The following is a 9,781-nucleotide window of genomic DNA, read 5'->3' on the forward strand; positions in this document are numbered from 1 at the left end:
TGTTTTCAGGCTTTCTCCTAAGGTCTGGATCCCTCCAGGAAAGATTTTGGCCTCAGGAATTTGGGGGTTGGACTGGCCTGGGAGCAGGGCCCGGGAAAGATGCTGAGCAGCTGGTGGCTGTGCCACTCAGAGATGCAAATGGAGATGTGGGCAGGAAGAGGCCCCAAGGGCTCCTGGTAACTGCACTGGGGAACTGGGTTGGTCTGGATGCAAAGGATCAGGAAACGGAAAGATCAGCTCCAACATCCAGGAAAGAGGCTGGGAGGGTTGTGCAGCCCAGGGAAGCAGAGGGAGGTGAGGGCAGGGCCAGGCCCAGAGAGCACCTGGGGACCCTAGAAGGATCTAGGATCTTTGATCTGGATGCAAAGGATCAGGAAGCAGTGGTGGTTCCCTGGGTGTCTGGGGCGCCAAGACAATGAATGGGACAGGATCCAGGCTAGGAGGAGAGACCGGCGTGGGAGATGGGAGGGTGAATGAAGCTGGGGGAGTCAAGGCGCGAAGGGCAGGATCGACTTACTCCAGAGAACCCTGTGAGTCGTGCAGGCCCAGGGAAGAGGGAGGTTGAGCTTACGATTACTTTTTAAATGTTGTCTTATGTGTTTAATCTTTGTGTGTTATGTATGTTTAGAGTGTGAATGTAGGCCCAGGCACACCACAGCATATATGTGAAGATCAGAAGACATCTTCTGGTGTCAGTCCTCATCTGCCATGCTGTTTTGAGGTAAAGACTCTTATGGTTTCTCTGCTGTATACACCAGGCTGGCTGGCCCAGGAGCTCCTGGAGCTTCTGGGATCCTCCTGTCTCCACCTCCTTTGTTCCTGTAGAAATGCTGGGATTAGAGGGTCTTGCTTTACATGGGTGCTGGGGATCCAATTTCACTTGCATGGCAAACACTTCATCCTCCAAGCCCTCTCCTCAGCCCTGTACTAAAATTCTAAAACTGCAACTTGAGACTTTTCAAAATTCTGTCTAGTTTCCATTCTCACACAGGACAACATAAAACTATAAAAGCAACTGTCAGTACTTAGTTGGTATATGCAACCTTTTTTATTAATCTTAGAGAAGTGATTTTTTTATATAATTCGTTAATACAATAAGAATAAATCTTCATGGCTGGAGACATGGCTCCATAGCTAAGAGCACTGGTTGCTCTTGCAGATGACCCAGATTCAGTTTCCAGCACTCACATGGTGGCTAACAACCATTTTTAACTCCAGTTCCAGGGGATCCGAAGCCTTCTTTTGACCTCTGTGGGCACTGTGCAACATGGATTGCACTTATATGCAGGCAATAAACTCGTACACGTAAAGTAAAAGAAAAATAATAAAATTTAAAAATGAATAAATCCTTATAGCATATCTTTTAAAATACACATTGAAATAAAGGGTATGTAATTAACTTTTAAGCCATATTTAAAACATATTCAATCTCCCTGTCCTATGTGTATTTTAAAGATTATGCATGATGAGGGATGGAGCCCTTTGATCCTTTTTGGGATTTTCTGATGTCAAACACAACGCACTCTGTAGTAAAGGTAATAGAAAGGTTAGGTCTTTTCATTTAATGACTTTCTTCTTTCAACTATTATCAAGGAATGCACTGGTCTTGAAAGAGGCTCTGTAAAGAGCAAAATAAAGAAATCTGCATTGGAGTTAAGCAGAAAATGCTATGCAAGTTTAAGCATTTTCAGTTGATCTCTGTATTCATCTATAGGCCATGATTTTGAGAAGAAATTGAAATGTTTTCAGCTACTTTCATATTTCTATAAAAACTAGATAAAAGCCATAGACAGAAATGCTTATGTAATTTTACCTTATTTTTTTTTATTTCTTACTAAAAATAAAATGATTGGTTGTTCCTAGACTGGTTCTTTTTAAGCAACATATGCCTTTCATTATCATCAAATCTCAACTTAAAGGAAATTCATGTAGAATTTCTCCATTTTTGCTTACATTCTCTTTTGTTCCCAAAGCGAATATCATAGTTTCACGCATACACTTTCAAATGTTGTTAAAATGTACCATACCACAGACTGAGTGGCTTTAACAGTATGGTGGCTGGAAGTCCATGAACAGTGTTCAGCAGGAACGGTTCTAGTATAGAGTCTCTTCTTGGCCCCAGAGAATGTTTTTTATGTCCTCAGATGGCCTTGATGGAGGCACACAGGAAAAAAAAAGAGCCAGAAACTCTTTGGTTCCCCCACCCCCTCATCCTCTCTCTTTGAATTAAGTGTGTGTCTCTGTGTGGATCTGTGCAAATGTGTGCAGTGCCCACAGAGACCAGAAGGGGGTCAGATCCCCTGAAGCTGGAGCTACAAGAGGTGGTGCACCACAGGAGGATGCAGGTGCTGGGAACTGAACTCTGGTCCTCTCTAAGAATAGTGTGTGTGCTCTTAACCAATGAGCCATCGCTCTAGTTTCTGGTGTCTTTTCTTATAAGGACCCCAATCATTGGGTTAGAACTCCACCCTTGTGGCCTCAAATAACCTCAATTATATCTTTAGAGGTCCCATCTCCAAATACAGTTGTTGCTTATTAATAGGGGCGTATTTGGAGAAATGTGCCCTCAGATGATTTTATTATTGTGCAGACATCATACAGTGTGCTTAAACAAATCTGGAGGCTATAACCTTCTTCATACCTAGGTAAGCTAATGGTATATACCATTGTATATGTCATTCATTGTTTACCAAAAGGTTATGTGACATATGCCTATACAGCCACAATAGAGAATTGGGACTTCACCATATGAATTTTGGAACAACATAAACATTCAGTTCCTAACATGTATTTCAAACAAACAAATAAACAAAAAACAGCTGTGCTTTTTATCATATCATTTGCAATATCAACAGCATCACTTTTAACTATACATTATATTTATCATATCAAACTAAGTAATGATGAGCTGTTTGGTTGGTATGCTCAGTCTCTTCGATTTTGCCTTCAGTTTTCCTCATGTTTTTATAATTTATTATAAAGTGAACAAATGCTATTAGATTTTATATCTTTTAAAAAATATTTTCTTTGTTACTTTTATTTTACGTGTATGAATGTGTTGCCTGCATGTATGTAGGTGCACCCATGTTGTGCAATGCTCATGGGGATCAGAAGAAGGTGTTGAATACCCTGGAACTGGAGTTATGGACAATTGTGAGCTGCCTGCCATGTGGGTGCTGGGAATCGAACTTGGATCCTCTGAAGAGAAGCCAGTACTTAAAAAAATTTTTTTTATGTGTATGAATGTATTGCCTGTATGTACGTAAGTGCACCCATGCCAGTGGAGGTCAGAAGAGGGTGTCGGATTCCCCTGTAATTGGAGTTACAGATGGTCATCAGCCACCATATAGGTGCTGGGAACTGAACCCAAGTCCTCTGCAAGAGCAGCCAGCACTCTTAACCACTGAGCCATCTTTCCAGTCCCAGATTTTACATATTTTTAAACTTGAATTTCCTACTTTTAACAATCTGTCTTGTGTTTCATAATTTATTTCTTTGTGATTTTAAATATATTCCAAAATAGGAATCAATATGCTCATTAGAACTGAAATATGAAAGCAGGCTTTTTCTGATAGAACGCAAGTGGGACTTGGTAGTTTGGTTTGATGAGGGGGCAGTCTTGGCTAGTAGTGTGGCAGGCATTTTTCACAAACTGAAAGGATTTAATCTGTAGCACTAAGAATTTCACAACAGTATATTTTAAATGTGTGCTAAGATGCAAACATTTTACTTAGAAAAATGCTACATTGCCAAGAGAGTATGGAAATTAAGAATGTTTCCACTTTGCTTCTCTTTTCTGAGTATGTTGCAGTAAACAAGTCTTGTAGTGAAAATAAATAGTATGATTAATAGTTATTTCACAGGTCTAAGCAGTCTTTTTGGTAATATTAAGACTAAGGTAATCTTAGAGAAGGACTAAGGACTGAATAATCTTTTTACAGGACAGATAGTCTTTAATTCTTTATTTTCAACAAAATTGAAGAAAGACATTTAAAACATCAGTATATAGATCACTAAAAACAATGTGTGTGTGTGTGTGTGTGTGTCATACATATGATCGCATGCACCCATTTGCGTGCATGCAAAAGCTCGAGGACAAAGGTCAGGCGTCGTCTTCTATTATTCTCTTTTTCCTTTACGGCAGGGTCTATTGCTGAACCACAAGCCGACCATTTTGGCTAGGCTGGCTGGCCAGTGAGCTCCCATGATCTGCCTGCCCCATCCTCCAGCACTGAGGCTCCAGACGTGTACCATCAAGCTTGGCTTTTATGTGGGTTCTGGGATTTGAACATGGGTCCTCATGCTTGCACAGTGCTCTTATTCACTGATCCATCTCTTCAGCTCAAAAGTATTGTTTGGGGGCTGGAGAGATGGCTCAGCGGTTAAAAGCACTGACTGCTCTTGCAGAGGACCCGGGTTTGATTCCCAGCACCCAAATGGCGCCTAGAAACCGTCCTTAATTCCAGTTCCAGGGGAATCCGAAGCCCTCTTCTGACCTCCACGGCATTGCACGACACGCGTGCACTCACATACATGCAGGCAATACACTCATACACATTAAAAAAAAAAAAGTATTGTTTGATAGAGGACCACAACAAGACAAATTACAAAGAATTTCAAAGAATTGAATGATGGTTTAATGCTAAAATACTTCCATTCCTATCTATATATTTTATGAATATGATTTTTCAAAGATTACTTCTTTATAAAGAATAAGAATACAATTTATAATAAGCTTGCATTCTAATATTAAGCATTATTCATTCACAGGTACATGAATTAATTTTTAAAGATGTTCTTCTTGAGAGACTGATTTCCAATGTGATGTTTGTCCAATAAACTTTAATAAAAATTTAATATATATATTATTTTGATCAATTGTAAATTGATAATAATTATACTGATAGCTCAGTCTGGAGGAAATTAATCTTGACTGTCAATTTATAGGGATATTTTTGTTGCAAAGAAAGTACTATATCAACAAAAGATTTCTAAGCATAAATCATGTACTTGTTTAGAAGAAATAGAAGGGAAATGTGTGCTGTAGGAGAAAAGGGAATTAGGCGAAATTCTCTACTGTTAAGAAGCATTTTTATGCTTTTTAAGTTTTAGTGTTACTAATTTTTTTTTAGGTTAGCATGCAAAGTAGTGGGTTTCATTATGACATTTTTGTAGGTATGTGTCATTATACTTTGTTCTCATTCTTTCCTTCTTCTACTGTCCTCCCCGCAACACCTGACCTCTGTGGCTTGTTTCCTTCCTTCTGCTTTCTTTATCACGTGTTCCATTACACTGTCTCCACACTACCCTCAATATTTTCTTCTTATCATTTTTTTTCTTTCTAGTTTCATGTCCTATTCACATATACACAGAGGGGGGGAGGGAGGGAGGGAGGCAGGGAGGGAGGGGGAGAGAGAGAGGTGGAAGAGCTAGACAGAGAAATGAAGGAGAGAGTTCATGCAGCCGTGTTTTGTTTCTAAGAATGAAGGAATATTAGATTGGTATGGTCCTTAATATTATATCACATATATTTGAAATATGTAATTGCTTTAGTTTTTAATGATCATTATTACAATATTCTAGAAAGAGCATATCCTTTGCAAATATTTAAACTGGCAACAACAACAAAAATGGTATTGGTGTTAGAGAGATGGCTCAATGGTTAAAAGTTTGTTTCTAAGAATGAAGGAATATTAGATTGGTATGGTCCTTAATATTATATCACATATATTTGAAATATGTAATTGCTTTAGTTTTTAATGATCATTATTACAATATTCTAGAAAGAGCATATCCTTTGCAAATATTTAAACTGGCAACAACAACAAAAATGGTATTGGTGTTAGAGAGATGGCTCAATGGTTAAAAGCACTTGCTGCTCTTGCAAAAGACCCAGGTTCAGTCCCAGTACCCATGCCAGGCAACTCATAACCACCTGTTGTGATCTGATGCCCTCTTCTGGTCTCCACTAGCACCCATGTACACATAGTGTACATACAGACAAACACATACACTAATACCTAAAAATTGAAAAAAGATATCAACTTGAACATATGAAAAAGGATAAAGTTATTAAAATATTTTGAGAATGTAACTTAAGTAAACATAAAACCACTGAGGTAGAAGATGGAACTAGGGACACTAACAAAAGGGTATGCTAGTTTGATGCATCCATTTTATTTTGAAGATGGCCTTGACTCATGGGTTAGACAAACGCTCATATCTATGGACCAGACACCCTTCTCATTTGGAATGAACTAAGGAGACTGTTTCTATCCGTGCCAACTCTTCTTTTAGATACCACACAGATAATTTCCTTGTTGTTTGTAGCCTTTATCAGGCAGGGCTAGTCACAATCAATTAATTTCCTCAGACATTAGTCACTCATTCAACAAAAAACATTCAGTTCAATTCCTGAAATCTTATTAAACCAAAAATATTACTTAACTCAGCATTATGACAGAGATAGATATAGTAAGAAAAATAGAAGTAGCTTGGCTCAGTGCTGGCCTGAATTATTGTCATTACCATCTTATCCAAAGCCACACAGAGAGATAATTTGGTGGTGAGGATTGTCCTGGGGATGGAGCATAGGACCTTCATATGCTAGGCAAATGATGTAACACTGACCTAAGCCCTCAGAAGCAGGTAATTTTTAGTAAATGCTCTAGGCCAGAGTTTATAAAATGGAAGCTCATGACATGGCCATTATTTATTTAACAGGCTATATGTAGTCTATACAGTGCCTTTATTTATTTGTTTATTTATTTATTTATTTATTTATTTATTTAAACTGGGTCTTTGCCACAATCTCTGGGCTGCACTTGAACTCATGAGTTTAAGTGATCCTTCTGTCTCAGACTCCAAAATAGTTGAAACCATAGACACTTACCACTGCACTTAACTTTTATTCTTTTTTAAAAAATATTTTATTTGTTTCTATTTTGTGTATGAGTGTATTGCCTGCATGTATGTAAGTGCACCTGACTCATGCAATGCTCATGGAGTCAGAAGAGGGCATCAGATCCCCTAGAACTGGAGTTACTGACAGTTGTTAGCTGCCATGTCAGGCCTGGGAACTGAACCCTGGTCCTCTGCAAGAACAGCTAGTGCTCTTAACTGCCGAGCCATCTCTCCAGCTCCCTAACTTTTATTCTTAATTAATTGGTAATCTTTAAAAACCAAGAAATTTCACATGATTTTGCTTTTCAGCTGTTCTTGGAAAACCAGAATTTATAGAAGCACCAGTACCACCTTTTTCACAGTTTAAGAGCCAGTCTGCTGAAACTTATTGCTATCAATCTGGCTGTTGTCTATACTAGCCTGTCTCACTCATTTATGGGTTCTGCCTGACTAAAATGAGTATCTGAGATGGATGAATTAATTTTGGAGAGCTTATTATTTTTTCCTTGAGTCAGAAGGAGTCTGTAGATAGCTAAATACTGATATTCAGTGTTATTCTGGCCACTTTCAGTATAGTTTCAGGATGGTCACTAGAAGCAACAGTGTTGTAATGCTAATGCATTTGGGGACATGATTGAGGATACAGAGATATTTCCTTATACTGTTGCTGTGTAGCAAAGGCAAGACATTAAAGTATGCAGAAAAGATCTATTCTGCTGAAGAATTCCTATGCACCTTCTCAAAGACAATGAGGTTCAAACAACTAATTGACTTGTTTTGACTGCCAATATACTATAGTATAACCCATATTTTAGGCCTCATCTCACGTGTTCTTGATCTTACTTTCTCTCTCGTCTTAGCCTCCTGGGTCTAGTTAATTTCATTGGTTCTTGTTTATATTTTCATTTTCCTGTCTTATTATATATACTTATCATGGGCTGTCTCAAATCACAAACTTTTAGATACTCTTTTCTTTCTTTGTTTCTGTTCTAAAGATGGCTAGAAAACCTATTAAGTTTTGATTTTTCTTATGGGGTTACTATTATTTTTTGAGTTTTCCTTACTCTTATAGTAATTACTATAGGAATTACTTTGTAATCTTTGGATGACAAGGGCTTTTATGGTGGTCCTATAATGTCTGACACCCAGGATAGGACTTAATTTCTATATCATGGCACCTGTTGTATAGTGACAGAATGATAAAAACAGTAAAACAAAACAAAAAATAACAAAACACCTTTATTTCAAAGCAGTGGCAAAAAGGACATTTTGTCTGCACTAACTCTTGGAAGTCTTATAATGGAAAAGATTGAAAGATTCAGCTATACAGTGGACTTTACACACTTTATCTAAAAGGTGTGTGTTATGTATGACTGGGCTGGTACGCTTTTTCTCTAGTGACCAGGAGTGAGAAAGTAGCTGTGCTTCTTCAAAGTGGTGATTAATTTAACTTTTTAAAAACCATTTTATCAATTTATTTGTACTATGGACAAAGACTCCCTAAACTATGAACTGTGATTGGGAGTAAACACACTGCCAAAATGCAAAAGAATCTTGACAAAAGAGTATGTGCAGAAATCTACTAAGTTCATGCAATGGCACAAACCTATGTATTTCTCAGAATTGGCTAAATGTAGTCTAAGGCCACATTTATTGTGTGGATTTGCCAAATTTATTGAGAAGAAAACGTTTTTTTTCCTGGTGTAAGAAGTAGGCAGGCTAACTAGTGGTGGCGTTGAGGGGACTGTTTAAAGGCTTTATCCACAGGGCATGCACAGTGCCTCATCTCTAAAGCACTCAATTTCAAACCTCTTTTTTACTTTGAAATCTCTGAACGCCTCATTGAGGACGGTCTGTACAAAATGTGCCAAGCCTCTGGTTTCAAAGTTCAGCTGTTTTTTGAGCTATTTGGACAAAAGGTCGCAAGATATCATTCACAGCAGGGAAAGTGTAATTTTCCATGTCTTTATGATGTTTTGAAATTGTTGAGTGATTTTTCCTTAAAATTTCCGTGAATAAATAACTTTTACTGATGGTGTAAGCTTGATATTGAGAGTGCCTTGGCAAAAATCTTGAAACTAACCCTTTTCCTCCCTCCCAATATCCAGTCTCTAGCCTCATCCTTAAGATGCACCCCAAGAACAAAGGAATTGGAGACCCTGGGTTAAAATCCAAACTTTGCATGTTTGGCTTAAAAAATGTCTTTTTAGCATCTTAAAATTCTTTAAACTCATGGAGTTACAATATAAACCTCGTTTTTATCACTCAATATTTTATGTTTCAGCAGAGAGCTGGGAGGAGAGCTCTGAAGTCTCAGGGCACCTTTCCAAATCCCTGTACGGCCTTAGTATACCTTCCTGATTGTGTCTGCAACTCACTGATGGATCCAGGTACCTTACCGCAGACTTTCATTTTCATACTTGTGATTACTCTTAGCTTCCCACTTAACGACGATGTGAGTCTTTCAAGTTTGCCAGAGTGATTTCCTACAGTGACTCTATCTTCTTACACAGTCTACCTCTGTGGGTCACCAGCCAGTTAGTGTGTGTTCTTGCTTGTGTACTTTATTCAAAATGTGGATGTGAACCTACCAGAGGCTAGACTTAGCTCCCACAATGTAAAGCAAATGACCATCAAGCCAATGTAGGAGTAGATATATCTGTTAAACCTCATCCTCTCTCTTCCACCCATTCACCTGCCCACAGGACTACATTCCTTTTATGATCTTAAACAAATGTCTGTCCCTTTGTGCCAAGGTAGAATTTTTGAAACTCAGTTCAGGGTCTTTGATACCCTATACTTTTATCCTTTTAACAAGTTTATCAAGGTGTATCTCTGGGTCATCTTCTAGACTATTTGTATATTTATTTATATTTAA

Source organism: Nannospalax galili, unplaced genomic scaffold (assembly GCF_000622305.1).
Source record: "Nannospalax galili isolate Female #2095 unplaced genomic scaffold, S.galili_v1.0 scaffold339, whole genome shotgun sequence".
Taxonomy (NCBI): Eukaryota; Metazoa; Chordata; class Mammalia; order Rodentia; family Spalacidae; genus Nannospalax; species Nannospalax galili.